This window comes from Atractosteus spatula (genome assembly GCF_055471065.1).
Source record: "Atractosteus spatula isolate fAtrSpa1 chromosome 16 unlocalized genomic scaffold, fAtrSpa1.hap1 SUPER_16_unloc_2, whole genome shotgun sequence".
Classification (NCBI taxonomy): domain Eukaryota; kingdom Metazoa; phylum Chordata; class Actinopteri; order Semionotiformes; family Lepisosteidae; genus Atractosteus; species Atractosteus spatula.
Genome location: NW_028296632.1, coordinates 1,764,901 through 1,780,694, shown reverse-complemented (window position 1 = coordinate 1,780,694; position 15,794 = coordinate 1,764,901). Strand labels below are relative to the sequence as shown.

Here is a 15,794-nt window from a genome sequence, read left to right as displayed (position 1 = left end):
TGTATATATACAGTCTATATAAATTGCTACAAGTTTCCATTTAGCATATTTACAAGTTTCAATTAAATATTTTCATTCGGTCTGCTAGTTCTACACCAGATTATTCACAGTTTATACAGCCAGGCAGGTAGCCTGCACAACACATAAACACGGCCCCTTGGCCACCGCATCAAGGGGTCCTGAATAATAATAACCCACCAGACGATGCCTATCTCCATGCTCCTGCACCAGCACAGCAGCTCACAACCCATTTCTTTCACTTACATACAGATTACATACAGATGATCCGTCTGAGGGAATCCAGTCCAGGGCCAGTGCCTGCAAGAAAGCTTGTCTCAAAACATCAAAACCGGTTTCTGCTGCAGGGGTCAAGGCAATTTTGTCTTTAGACTGCACTACCCCCCTTAAACCAATACGTCACTAGACAAGCTCGTTCTGAGAAGGCATTCACCCTGGCTTTATCATGTAGTTGGTTTTATACTCCTTTTTTTTCAAGATCCAGTACTTGGAGTAGCCCGGCCTTATGGATTCCCTCATTAGGTAAAACAATCACAATATCACATAACTCTATTAAGTTAGTTTACATAAATGCTATTTCATGCAGTAATTCCTTATAAAATGCTGCAGTCTGGGCCTAAAATAGGTCTGGGGTGTCCCCCACCCACATCAGTAGTTGAAACTGTACATCTTTACCCAAGCAGACTGTGACAGCTTATATTTGCTTTAAACACAACCCTTGCACCCCTTCTCCTGTAGCCTCCTGTTACCCGTTAGAAAACTTTATATCACATTTTTATGCTGTTTTAGTCTAAAAGTAGGACAGCTGTGCTCCTGTGTCCCCCAGTTACTGCACACTGTAAAATTATTTCACTTTTATTTCAATCCTGAGATAAATTTAGGAAGGCTACAGAGGGGTTTACTAGATTAAAACTTTTAGTTCACGCACGGCTCTCGTTTCAGCTTCTGACATGTTCTTTAATTGTGAATTCAAGCCTCTTTCTTCCAATTTCTCCAAAAAACACCTTTTTTTTAGTAACTGCACACCAGCTTATTAGTAGTTTTGTCTTTGGGGTTTTATATCTCGGTATAACATGAAAGTCGCACAATAATTTCGACAAACTGGCGGCTCCCTTTTCTCCTCCTTGGGAGTCTTTTTACCTCCCATTTGCAGCGCTCGCACTTCTGCATGCATGCTTCGCGAGTTATTAAATCAAATCTCTCTCCGCTGTCCGTAATATCAGGAAAGCATAGTTGTACATTCTTGGCAACATCAGGTTTAACACACTCAAGTAAATTTGTTTTATTACTGTGGAAGTATCTTCATTCACTTCCTTTTCATCGGCTAACCCCGAGTATACTATCCATAAAGCTATAAACCTTTCTGTAAAATCTGAAAACATCCTCACTTCCTTCTGCTGACATGCTGTTACTTTTCTCTAATCAGTTTTCGGTGGGTAATGCTCTTTCAAAAATCTCCACACTGATTCCCACCCTTCTCCCAGATTCTCTCTCAAGGCGTTCTATTTCTTCTTTTGCTTTTTCTTTTTCTGCATATATAACTTCCTTTCGTTCAGCCATTGCTTTTAGCTTTTCCATCAGGGATTTTTGCGTCTCATCTATGATATTCTGTTGAATTCTCAAATATTCCTCTAACTATTGTTTATTTTTATCCAAATGTTCATACACTTTTCTACATTCCTGTTCAGCCTAAATTCCGTCTGACAGTCAATATTTCTTTTAAGTTTCACTTTGGATTAATCAAACTTTTTTTCTTCACACCAAACCATTTTCACGTCTCCCACGCGCCCCGCGGAATCCCCCAGTCGAGACAAACTGACGAACTATCACAATTCGGGAACACGGACCAGGTTCCAAATCCTGGCTTTAAATACACAGTTGAATCGAGTTACCATTTTCGGCTCTTCTGCGAGTACAGTTCTAGTTACTACCTTCAGCCGTACTGCAGTCGTGTACCAGGATGCAACACCTGGATTTTTTCGCACGGGCAGGGCGAGACGCTACTCCTTCAGCAATCCCTCTTTTTCTACCCCACCTTCACAAAACAGGCATCTAAAACACATACACCATTAACTCATTTTTTCTGTTGTACTTGCTTCAGCTTCAGGAAAACCCTGAACCCACCACAGCAACATGGAGAGGACAAGGGACTTTTTAGAAAAGAGGAGTCCTTACCTCTTTTTAGAAGCGTCCGCCTATCTTTTCCTCTCCATGTCCGTGTGGTTTAATTTAGATGGATACTTCTTCATCATTTGGGTCATGTATCCGCCAATCTGCCTCCTCCTTTTTAGAGGACGTTGTAAACCTTTAGGAACAATATGATCTAGCAACAAGGTTATGTCACTGTAATTAGGCTTAAGACAATCGAGAACAAGGCTTGCCTTTCTTCTAAATTCTTTACGGTCATCAGGCAATTTAGGAAAAGACTTAACTAATGCAAATAATTCACTAGGAGACCAATGTCAATGTACATATGCTGGAGTTCCTTCTGGACCTGGAAAAGTGCACATTGGCATTTCACAAACAAGTGAAAAGGCTTTGGCTCCGGACCGCTTTCTAATTTCGGTGGAGACTTTTTCTTTTTAGTACGCATGGCCATGACTTTAGCTGCAGCTTGCTGTTCTTTACTTTCAAGACTAGTCTTTTTTGAAGCTTCCCATTATTTCTGTGATTCCTCTTTCCATTCCATAAGTTTTCCAATTCAATTTCTTTCCTTTCTTCTCCTTCTCTTCTAAGTTTCCCCTTCTTCAGGAAACTTCTTTTTCCTAATTCAACTTTCCTCTGTCGATTCTGATTCACTTACAAAGATAGTTATAGTTATAGTTATATACTTCATAGTTATGGGCCCCTAATTATCATATATAAATTATGTGCAAGTTCCCTTACACCTATTACCCTAGCTTTACAGTTCATGAACATAATTTTTTTTTTTACTCTAACCCAGGCTATAATTGTTTCTCTGAATTTGTCGTACATGTACTTTTGCTGGACTGCTCGGTCCCATTTTCGTCTCTGAATTTTAATTTCCCATTTTTACCGATCGGTGCCTTACTTAGAACCTTATCACATTAACTACTCCGCAGAGCAAAAACCACACGTCTGTGTTAAGATAAGTTCTTTATATGAGTCCTGGACTCATCAAACCCGCGTGAGAACACCCCTGTGGCTCGCTTCTCAAACTATTAATTTTAAAGGATCACTTACTTACTTACAGACAACTGCCAATTCTCCAGACGCGTCTCTGGAAGGATAAACAGTTTATCCTCCGAGGTTCGTCCAATTTGCTAAAATTGTCCGGGTCCGGATGGAGTTTCAGCAGCCGTTCGCGCTCAGGTTTGTGATCCCGGACGAGCCCCCAAATTGTCATGGAAATATAACTATCAAGGAAGCCACAAGAAAGAGTTCTCACCTGAGTAAGGTCTTTATTTCAATATTGCAATATTGGGAGCCCTGCTGCCACTTCGCAAAGTGCAACCAGAAACTCAATTTGTTACAAGCAGTACAGGGTTTTTATAAGACGTTGCGCTGTAAAAAAGTTCAGCACTTGGTCCCTTCTAAAACTTCCCCTTTCTCTAAGAGAAAACAGATTACATCATAGAGCGAGAGAAGAAAAACTAGATTTGTTATTCAAAGCTTATCAGTTACTTTCAGCTAATTCTAATGACCCAGACAGCATATATTGTTTTGGTACATTGTCTTCTAAACTAACCTAAACAGTGTACTTTGTTGACAAACTGATTTCTAAAATTCTGCACGTACTGTAGCACAGCAGTTACATCCTTGAAATATATTATCTAAAAGCACCAATATATTTTTTTCAAAGCTCTCTACATTTTTAAGAATCAATTTACTTATTAGATTTCCACTTCAGACATCAGGTACTACTGTTGTATTTATGAAAAAGAAACAAAACAAAAATCATACTAACAAGAGTGCCATCCTACTCCTTAGTTAATACATTTTATTATTCATAAACAGTTAACATTGTTAGCAAAATATTTTGAATTATATTTAACCCTATTTTTTCTTTAGTTTTGTATTTAACTTTAATTTAATATTATTGATTGCTAATAGTTTATGCTAACACCTAACTTTCTTAATTAGATGTATTTAAAACAGTGAACTAAGTGTAACATACTATTCAGAAATACAATCGAAAATAGTTTTGTGGTGTTTGTATGGATGAAACGTTTCTAAAATGTATAACGTAACAAAATTAAAGACGATTAAAATCTGTAATCTTTCCACTTGTAATGTCATTAGACAGAACAACACGTTTCTGGTTTGTTTTAATTAGTATTAGTTAGTAGTTAGTAGTTTTAATTTAATTAGTATTGCAATTCGAACTGATTCCCTTGCGAAGATATGGACTTAAGAATATTCGTGCCTGGTCAAAAAATGGCATTAAGCACTTAAAATTAATATGGTTAATAATAGTAAACTGTAACATGCTGTAACAAGATCGGTTAAACAGCGAAGAAAATGCTTTCAGAGAAAATGTTTCAGGTGTGAAGAACATAGATCTCCAATGCAATTTCAACCAAACCTGTTCGCACACACCCTGCCCCCACTACCATTAGAATATACACAAAGCACTGAAATCTTTCGAGCTAATGATCAGGTGACCCGAGAGAGAGCGAGAGAAACACCAAGGGGTGCGGAACCAGGGAACTATTTACATGGAAAACGGGCGATCTCCCCAGACTGTCCGCCCGTTTCACTGTTACCTGGATACCTCTTTATTTAGAACTCACAAACACTGATTTTTAGTTTCGAAGGATTCAAGTAGGGTTTTAGATGAAAGGCAGCGACCTTAATCAAGCCCAAATCATAATTGAACCCATTCAGAGCCTACATTACATTTTAGCGTTTCATTCTGAGCAGAAGACCCTCACACCTGAAGAAGGCTTGCGTTTTCTCTCTTCTCTTTTAAGCATGTGTACAATGTGTAATACAATTACAATGTGTAATTACAATGCTGTAATACAATTTGAATCGTATGAGGGTGGGGGGGAGGTGTCTTTCGCTGGAAATCTCGCCTGCTTCTACTTTACGAGCACAACCCCCTCTCTGCCGGAGTGCTGGCTGTGACGAATTAAACCGGTTTCACAGGTTTCAATCACAGACCATGTGACATGGGAGTCAGGAAACTAACACACAGCGTCACCGGATTTGATAACACTATAAAAACGCTATAAAATAATATGACTAGGCACAGAACAAGTTTACAGCACAGTACAATAATAAATGCTGACCATGACTTTAGAAGCATAAATTGCCTTATACTCAATTTAAACACAAGCTGTCTTTAGCCCTCTAAGCTGGTTCATACAGAAATGTAGAGATCCAGGCTCAGAACACACAGCTTCATTAGCGAATACATATGCAGGACAACTAGAGAAGACGTTTTACAGAGGATGGATTTTTAGAAACATCCCATCAGTGACATCACTGAAGTCAACTCCTAGGTACTGTAACTGTCGTGTGGATAGTTTCACAAGAATCAGACAAAGGTTTAAGCATCGCTTGTTCTAGATAAAACTGCAAAAAAAACAACAACAACCCATAATGTACTTCTTTGCGGCTCTGTTTGCCCAAATCATATATTCACAACGTGAAATCTAGAAAATAATATTACGTAACCAAAATCCTCAATATGGAAACAGAACCTGTGTAATTGTTGATAGATGATGTACTCGTAACATTTTTTCAAGACGAACTACAACATTTAAAAAATGACTTGTATGTACTTGATATCTCTAAGCAATCCACGGGTCCCAGCACAAAACGAAACTAAAACGCATACCGTTTCGCGCTTCTTATTAGTTGCTCAAAAGTAATTTGACTATATGAAATGCATAATATAAACCTAGAAACATATACGTGAGCAGTACTTAAGCACTGTAGTATCGGTGTTAAGACATACCTCTCAAATACTGTAAATCAAGTTAAAAATATCTCAAGACCGATTCTGGTCATAATGAAACCATGTTTCGTGTATGTTTTCTTTAAAGTACCGAGACCAGCCATATACTGTATGTTTATGTTCCAAAATTAATATCGTTTATGGCCTTCACACGCGTTGCAGTATGCTCCTATTCTTTTTATCCTCAGCTACTAAGATTTCCCTTCAGTGGTAAAATTAGATATGAATATTCAATACTTAAACGGGCACAGGTAAGACATTAAATATACATATACATACTGTATACAGTACAGTTTTCATACGGTAATATGTTTATGTTCCTAAATCAATCTCTTTTATGAGCATGTGAAAGGCATGGTGAATCGATTCTCAAAAATTACTGTACTTTGCATGATTGGAAACAAATGCGCGATTGCGAAATGCTGTGGTGTTACTTTTACAAAGACGGTCAATGAAAAAAAGAATGTTGACCAGGGCAATACTTTGAGTTTACACTTACAGCTTGTCCAAGGTCATTCATTATTAATACTATTAGTAATATCTTCGTTAAAGACTTTGATGGCCACAGCTCAAACATGAGAGGTTGAGCTTTATTAGCTCCACCTTGCGGAAATTCCGGATACTATTATTTTGCTTGTCGTATTATAGGAGAATTTACGGTAACTCGCGGTATTTACCGGTAGCTTGCGGTAGACTGCGTACAGCGTACCGCAAAATAATGCGTTATCGCCCGCGCATTTTGAATGGCTGCATCTGTAGGCTGCCAAAAGTCTCCGAAACCAAATTTTGATAGCAGAAAATTCTCACTCGTCCAGAAGTTCCCTTGGGACCCAACATCCAGCACAGAGTGGTAAAAAAGCGTCTTTTTTGGAGACCCTTGCAGCGTGCATTGGTGGTTCAGTGGCAGAATTCTCGCCTGCCACGCAGGAGGCCCGGGTTCGATTCCCGGCCAGTGCAGTGGCTTTTGCAGTGAGCGGCTCCATCACTTGCATCCCCTTTCAACTCGCAACTGAAAACCCACTGAAGCTTAGAAGCTGTGAGCCAGGTCAGTACCCGGATGAGGGTGAACTACAGGGAAAAGCAAAGCTTACAGCTGGAAGCGGTGTTAATGGAGCCAGCGGTGGGGTGCTCACCCTGAGGTCTGTGCGGGTCCCAATGCCCCAGTATAGTGACGGAGACGCTGTGTGGTAAAAAGGCGCTGTCTTTTGGATGAGATGTAAAACCGAGGTCATAGCTCTCTGTGGTCATTAAAAGTGACCACCAAAACCTTTGACAAAAGCTCTTGGTAATTGATGGTCTTCAATAATGCTTCTCCTTTAGGTACATTTGAAATCAGCTGAAAAATGCTGTGAAATGGGGGGGCACTTCAGGCCAGTGTAGGATTTGGGTTACAAGAACCATTAAACAGCACGAGAAAGCCCGTACACTGAATCGCAGGGCTTTCTATTCAAAGAAGGACAAAAGAAACTTCCCTGAATTCCATTTTTTGCAGCACAGAGAGGACAGGGGGCACGAGGCCTGTTAGCTCAGTTGGTTAGAGTGTGGTGCTGATAACGCCAAGGTTGCGGGTTCGATCCCCGTTCGGGCCAGGCAGTCTCCTCCTCTCTTGCCAAAACCTGTTGCTGTGGTGAGATTGGTGGTAATGCAAAGACGCCACATACTACCAACAGATGAGAGTGTTGCGGGAGAAGAGAGAAGTGATGGAAGATTGAAGAGTGTCCTAGGTGGAGCCAAGATGAAGTGTCACAATTGCATAGGGGAGGATTTCAAATGTTTAAGATGGTAAAAATAACCGGAAGTGATCCCCCAGTCCGGCACAGTCTGACGTACTTCTGTTATATAAAGTGAAACTAGATGTCGAACTGGAGCCTCACCATTTGCATAAGTGAGGCTCCAGTTATACATCTAGTTTCACTTTAAATGACAAAACTGAAGAGACTTAAAAGAGCTGGAGAGGATTTCTTACAACTTTTGAGCCGGCACAGTTTTCGAAAACGTTTTCTTCACGCTGCACTATACAACACAGACAGCCAAGAGTCTCCAAAACAAAACGAATTGACAGATAGGAGAAAAGTCCCACTCGTCCTAAAGTTCCCAAAATCCAGCACTGAGCGTAAACAAAGTGTTCAAGTAGCGTGGGAATGCGACCCCTAATCCTAGCTGGAGTTTGAGCGTCTGGTTCAGAGTTTGCTCAAGAGTTAACCTTTCACAGATGCGCAAAGATGAATGTTGAGGGTGCACGCTTCAAGGCGCCTTACAGTGCAGGGAGTGATTAGAGACGATTCGTGATGTGTGCTCGACCCATATACAGTACGCCCCGGGTTGCAGTGCTAGGATGACGTCCAATACCGCTTCGGCACGTAACGGCATTATATTCAAGTGCAGGACGTGAGGGTTTTATTTTGTTCGTTTTGTTCTGCTCTGCTTTGCTTTGTTTTGCTTTCCATGGCGTTCGTAAGAGCGTCAATAAAAAGGCGATTCCTGCGTCTAACACGAATGTAAGAGCTATTTCAAGTGCGGCTTCTAAAATGCTTGTAGACATTTGTCTGTTGTTGATTGTTTTTTTGTGTCTAACAAAGTGCCATTTTCCTGTCCGGACGGGGAGACTTTATCATTCCCACATGAAGCCACCCTTAAGTCCTCTGAGGCATGTCTGTCTGCAAGGCTTGTATTTTGGAAAGGTTTTTTTTTTTAATGGAGAACGACTTTGAAAAAGGTTTCCGCCGGCGCCTCGCGATCCATGTGAGATTGTAGCAAGAATGCAGCAGTAACAGCGTTTGCTGTAGTCGTGGCTGAGTGGTTAAGGCGATGGACTACTAATACATTGTGCTCTGCATGCATGGGTTCAAATCACACACTTGTCGCTCTCCATGTCTGACACGTGTGGTACTAGAGCAGTACGTTTTCCAGCGGTGGCTGAACATGGTATAGTAGGCTAACGTTGGTATCAAGCAGTGACAATAACAGTAGTTAAGTGCCGCTACTGCCAAGTAACTCTGGGTTGAGACTGTGTTTTCATTTACTTGCAACGCAAATGGAGAAAGAGATTTTTGACAGTCTCTCGAGAGACTGCGCTAGGTGTTTAGAGATAGACCCCTGGAATGATGGCCTCTCAAATAGTTTGTGATTCCTCTAGACGTTTATACAGTAGAAGCATGGTTCGTGGCTTAAATTCAAGCTGACCAAGACTTAGGAAACGAGTTAGAGGTCTGATGCAGAACTGCGAATTCAGTGAACGGGAACACTACAGTACATTGCACTGCATGTGTGAGGAAAGCTGCCCACTTCAGTCCCTTGTCGACCAAACAGAGGACTGTAAAGGATACCACCAAGAAACTTTAGGATGCTGGTTGGAATTCAGCTCCAAAGAAGCCCCTTTGGATGTTATGTCATCAAAAAGTAAGAACAACGAATCTCCCTTTGATCAAAAGCGCAACAAAACTGTTTTCTGTGGAGCAGGTTTCAGACCCATAGACCTGTTTTATTTTTAGGGCAGGGTGCATTCCCAAACGCGAATCTCCTGTTTTAGAAATGCTTTGGGCGGCATGAAGTGAAAATAAGAAATGAACTCCAGATGCACATGGAAGCAATCAAGTGTTTCATCCGAGCTGTTTCAAAACTGCTCAAGAGCTTTCCTTTCACAGAGGCGCAACGATTAATGATGGCGGTGCACCCTTCAATGCGCCTTACAACTCTAGGGAGTGATTGAGACGATTCGTAGCGTGTGCTCATTTCCCTATATTCCCCGTGCTGCAGTGGTAGGATGACGTACGTTACTGCTTCGACACGTAACGGCATTATATTCAACTGCAGGAGCTGAGGGCTTTCGTAAGCGCGTAAACCAAAGGCAATTCCTGCGTCTAACACTAATTTAAATGCTTTTCAAAGTGCGGTGTGGTGCAGCTTGTAAAATCCTTGTCCACATTTGTGGTTTGTTGATGTTTTTTCTGTCTGCCAAAGTTGCATTTTGACATCAGGACGGGGAGACTTTATCCTTTGAACGTGAAGCCACCCTTAAACCATCGGAGGCGTGTCTGTCTGCCGGCACGTATTTTGTCAAAGGTATTTTTTTTTAACGGGGAGCGACTCTGAAAAGGTTTCCCCAGCCACCTCGCACTCGTGTTAGATTATAGGAGGAATGCGGCAGTGGCAAGCTCGCCGTAGTCGTGGCCGAGTGGTTAAGGTGATGGACTCGAAATCTGGTGGGGACTCCCCGCGCAGATTCAAATCCTGCCGTCTACGGCGTCTGCCGCCTGTTGTAGTGTGCCTGTGTGGCAGAGGCGAAGTGCCGCTTCTCCTTTTCTGGTTCTAGAAAAACGCTAAATCGCTTGGACCCGCTGCCATGGAAATCAATTCTTCAGATAACCACACATTTTGCGTTCGCACGTCTGGTGCTCTACTTATGCCTTTGAAAATCGGATCAATAAAGCTCAAAGAACCGACAAGATAGGTGCTCGTAAAGCACGCAGTAAAGAATTCTTATCAGCGAGGGTTTCAGTGGGTTAACTGAGGAGAAGGCGTGATCGCTAATTGTTGAGTTTTTATTTGGTGTTAGAAACACTCTTACTGTGCATGAAGTGCAACAAATGTAGCCACAGAAATTGCATCGTGCTTTCATTTATGCTATTGCAGACACCAACGTTGCCTAGATAGAAAACCGAAAAAGCCGTGGGTTTGCTTGCCAGTCTGAAGGATCTCTCTTCGAATCTCTATCATTTGTCAATGGAAGTAAAAGGCGCTGCAATCTGATACGTTCACATTCAAACCCTCAGCTGTTGTTCGACTTTATTTCTTGACTAATTACAACTGAGTGTCGCATGAGTAGTTAAGTAAACTTGTCTGCTATATTTGAACACAAATGCCGTTCTTCAATTAAAACTAACAGTACATTGTCAGGGACATTCAGTTATATACAAACAAGAGACAGACAAGAGAATATTTCTACCTTTCATGTGGACTACGTGTTGACTTACTGATCGGAATAATTGAAATGTTCGGGTTCATAGCCGATGCAGTGCGTGCTAATTAGAACAGCAACGCTGGGCTCTCAGCACCGTACTGAGCCCAGGTGCAGTTCATTTACATGAAGGAAATCTCGTACTGGGTACGATTACACCCACATACAGTAAGTAGCACAGGCTACTTAGGGAGTAGCCTGATGCGTTTAAAAGTGACCCGAGCCAGGCAGGAGTCAAACCTACAATCTCCTGATCCGTAGTCAGACGCGTTATCCATTGCGCCACTGGCCCTGGGGTCACACTGCACGACTGCAACCCAGTGAGCTCAGCACTGCAACTAGTAAAACATTACCCCCGGTCCATTCTTTTCCAAAAGTGAGAAACACCTGTTTTCTACATTGTGTCTGTTTAAAACCATATCTCTTTAAACCAAACCAAGAGTTTGTCCTTTGCACTGATATTCTGATTCATTTCGATTTCAAAGAAAAAAAAAACACTTTCTTCCAAAGCATCATAAAATTGTCCCTTCTTCCAGACTCTACTTCTCTCTTGTAGTAGTACAGCAGACCTTTCCAGGTGAGCAGATCACAGAGTCCGAAATGAGCTTCCTCCATCCAGCAAAGTACCTGAACATGACTCTGTCATCATAAAAGCACCCCTGTAGTAAAGCAATTAAATCCGAAATCAAGAGGGCAATTGCCTACTGAAGTTCAAGAAGTCATCAATTTTAACCTAGCAACACATTAAAGGCTGCATCTATACAAGTACGATTCTAGAAATGCTCACCAGATTACGTTTTAAGAAGGAACTGCGGCTCAGGTTCCGCCGAGATCTAAACTCGGATGGCAGGATTCAGAGTCCAGAGTTTGGACGGGTGGCGCACAGAGGGTCCATATACTGTAGATCCCTCAGTGATCTTCCGCGTGTTCAAACCGCCAGCGTGTGACTCCCCTGTCCCCGTGACCTCATTGCTCTGCTCTCGCCTGTGTGCAGCCGAGCCCGACTCACGGTAAAGTGGAAAAAAAATGCCCTCAACGTGTGATTTACTCTGGAGCGAGGACAGATGTCACCTTCTTATCATTGAACAGGATGTATGTGATGTGGCGACTAGGTTCAATTTTTTATCCTCTTTAAAAGATTAAGGACTGGGTGAGCCTGATTTACCACCCTTTCAGCTAAGAACCCAACGTGCGGACCGTTTAAGCTGCGTAGACTCGGTCGTTTAACTCTTCTCCATTAGCAGGGTTAAGGTTAAAGAAAAAACATTGCTGACTTCTTTTTTGTTTTCCAGTCGCGAGCGCTGATTAGCAAGGTTTGCATTTCATGTTTTGCAAGTTGCATTCTAAGAAAAACAAGTCGTTCAAGACAGGAAATGAATACTTGCATTTAATTAAGTCTAGCCGTAGGCGGTTGTCCATAATGACCAGTCCTGTTCGAGAAGACAGAACAAAAAAAGGAACCGCTGGGATGCAGACCCGGGATCTCCTGTTTACTAGGCAGGCGCTTTAACCAACTAAGCCACAGCGCGCCAGGAGCTCTGTCCTTTTGCAGCCACTTGGACACACAACTCAGACACATCTGCATTCGCTGTGCGCTCCGCCTGCTCGCTGAGCAAGTTGCCACCTTTACATACAATAGCAACATCGACACCAAGAGAAAGGATGACAAATGGCTTTTAACTGGAACTTTTCATGTCCAAGGAGCTCAATGTGCTTTCCGTGTACAACAGGGCCACTGAACTCCACACCGGCCACTGAAGCACAGCAGTGGCTTGCTGGCTTGACATCTCCCAAGGAAGATGTTGAAATTGCATGTGGAACAGGAAAATGACCCTCGAGTACGAGGGAAAAAAAAGAAAAAGAAAATCTGGAGCACGCCAACTCATGTCCGGACAGCCTGGTTTCCTTAGCAAGGTGGCCGAGTGGTTAAGGCGATGGACTGCTAATCCATTGTGCTCTGCACACATGGGTTTGAATCCCATCCTCGTCGCTCTCCATGTCTGACGCGTGTGCCTGTTCGAAGTCGGCCCTCGGTACTAGAGCAGTACGTTTTCCAGCGGTGGCTGAACATGGCATAGTAGGCTAACGTCGGTATCAGTAGTGCAGTGACAGAAACAGTATTTACGTGCTGCTGCTGCCAAGTGGCTCTGGGTTGAGACCGTGTTTTCACTTACTTGCAACACAAACGGAGAAAGCGTTTTTTGACAGTCTCTCGAGAGACTGCGCTAGGTGTTTAGAGATAGACTTTGTCAGTTCCCCCTGGGATGATGGCCTCTCAAATAGTTTGTGATTCCTCTAGACGTTTATACAGTAGAAGGATGGTTCGTGGCTTAAATTCAAGCTGACCAAGGCTAAGGAAACGAGTTAGAGGTCTGATGCAGAACTGCGAATTCAGTGAACGGGAACACTACAGTACATTGCACTGTATGTGTGAGGAAAGCTGCCCACTTCAGTCCCTTGTCGACCGAACAGAGAACTGTAAAGGATACCGCCAATAAACTTTAGGATGCTGGTTGGAATCCAACTCCAAAGAAGCCCCTTTGGGTGTTACAGATGCAGCCATTCAAAGTGCGCGGCACAGACACCGCGGTACAGATACCGCAGGTATGATGACACGGGATACCGCGGTGCATGATTGGTTGACCGACAGGGGCACTCGTGGTCCGTTGGTCTGTCGTAGAAAGACTTACTGTAAACGTCTTTACTGTGCCCGTTGTAGATATTGAATTTTACCACTGAAGGGAAATCTTAGTAGCTGAGCATAAAAAGAATAGGAGCATACTGTAACGCGTGTGAAGGCCATAAACGATATTAATTTTGGAACGTAAACATACAGTATATAGCTGGTCTTGGTACTTTAAAGAAAAAAATACACACCGTTATTCCATTTCTCCCTAAACATTATAAGCTTCGAAGTCTTTAACTAACGTGAATACTAACGTGAAGCATACTTTTAGAATTTGATTAAAAGGGAATATAATATGGAATCGCGTATCTAAAGAATTTAATAACGGTATGATTATATCCGTGTACTGCGGCAGGGCTGTGTAGGGCTGTTTCACCTGCCTAATCATGCGAGCTCTCTTGTAGCCTACTGGTCTAGGTGCGTGACTACCAACTAGTAAGTTGTGTGTTCGAATCCAGCTGGTGCTGAACTTTTATTTTAACAAACATTTCTTCGAAAAAATAGGTAAGCGATATTATGGACAATCAGTTGACTTTTATATTTCAAAATATCGCAATATGATCGATATTTGCGATATTTTGAACATATCTTCCCTTCTGACAGCGGTTCCCGCTTCTATTGTGTGTGTGTGTGCAACAGTAAATTTTTATAGAGAAATGGAGGCTGGACAGTATGCGTTACAATATAAACATTTATATTGATTTAAATCGTGTTCTGATTTAAATCGCAAACGCGTGTTTAATTATGTGTTTTTAATCATAATCAGGCTAATGCATTTCTACATTTTCTGTATGAACCAGCTTAGAGGTTCATACAGAAAGACAGCTTGTGTTTAAATTGAGTGTAAGGTAATTTATGCTTCTAAAGTCATGGTCAGTATTATTGTACTGTGCTGTACTGTGTCACATTATTTTATAGCGTTTTTATTGCGTTATTAAATCCGGTGGCGCTGTGTTAGTTTCCTGACTCACATTATTTAAACTACCACATTGATCATTCATCTCTAAATAAACTTTATTTTATATAGCGTTTTAAGCGATTAGGTAATTAGATTGCTCATAAACCTAATCGCTTTTTCTACATAAACACAGCGTGATTGCTCTCTGAAAATGCTTTTCCTTTATTTTTAAAGTAGGCTCAGATTTCAACTATAGATCGTATTATTATAAACTTTCTTGGAAAAATGTATTTTATGTAAACCATGTTTGCTATTAATTCATTTAGGGCTAAAATACGTTCATTGTCTTCCAATCGAGTCGAGTTGACATTGGAAGCCTGCCACACCCGGACTGTTAAACCAACGCATTAGCACGTCAAAGCCCATTGAGCCAGTATTGGCTTTAGTATCCCCCCCTTCTCCCCTCAATTCAATTCAATTCAAGGTGTTTTATTTGCATGACAGATGGGTACAAGCAGTGTTGGGTATGTATATTGTAACGCTTACGGCAGACAGGCACTGTGTAAGAGCCGGCGCACCAGAGCAGCGCACCGAGGGAGCGTCTGCATTTCTAACTTAGTTTTTAAAATTAGTCAAGCAATATGAAGCATCTCCTTTTACTTAGTGCCTGAGCATAAAAAGAATAGGAGCATACTGCAACGCGTGTGAAGGCCATAAACGATATTAATTTTGGAACATAAACATACAGTATATGGCTGGTCTTGGTACTTTAAAGAAAAAAATACACACCAGTATTCCATTTCTCCCCAAACATTTTAAGCATCGAAGTCTTTAACTAACACGATACCGGAGTCAACAAGCATACTTTTAGAATTTGATTAAAAGGGAATATAATATGGAATCGCGTATCTCAAGAAATTAATAACGATATAATTATATTCATGTTGCAAAAGAACTGCAACGGACATAAAAACTCCCTTGCTTTTAACGGAGCGTTCCATAATTTCTGGAAAATGCCAGGTGAAAGGATTTGTAAACATATTTTGTTAAAGCAAGTCAGTTTTTTCCGCAACACATAAAAGACATTTTTCCAAGAAAGTTTAGCCTTTGTCACTAATGAAATCACTAAATAAAGACATAAATATAGAAATCTTAAGATTTGTTCTATTTAATGTTGGTAGCAGGATGAACTGTCAGAGTGTATATTTTGTCGCAGAGTTGCTGCAAGATGTTAACAGTGAAAAAGGTATTTAGAAATGAGTTATTTCAAGATGAAAATTTTCAGAATAATTGCAAATCTAGCAGGATA

The 15,794-nt window shown here is 41.5% G+C and overlaps 4 non-coding genes across 4 annotated transcripts; 3 read left to right on the top strand and 1 right to left on the bottom strand.

The window, feature by feature from the left end:
- The first annotated feature begins 7,459 nt into the window (after positions 1-7,459).
- Positions 7,460-7,533, top strand: trnai-gau (transfer RNA isoleucine (anticodon GAU)). Its single transcript has one exon. It is a non-coding gene; the product is annotated as a tRNA-Ile (tRNA).
- A 2,571-nt stretch (positions 7,534-10,104) lies between these two features.
- Positions 10,105-10,186, top strand: trnas-cga (transfer RNA serine (anticodon CGA)). Its single transcript has one exon. It is a non-coding gene; the product is annotated as a tRNA-Ser (tRNA).
- Positions 10,187-11,120: 934 nt separating this feature from the next.
- Positions 11,121-11,193, bottom strand: trnar-acg (transfer RNA arginine (anticodon ACG)). The gene has a single exon. It is a non-coding gene; the product is annotated as a tRNA-Arg (tRNA).
- Positions 11,194-12,809: 1,616 nt separating this feature from the next.
- trnas-gcu (transfer RNA serine (anticodon GCU)) lies at positions 12,810-12,891 on the top strand. Its single transcript has one exon. It is a non-coding gene; the product is annotated as a tRNA-Ser (tRNA).
- Positions 12,892-15,794: the final 2,903 nt, after the last annotated feature.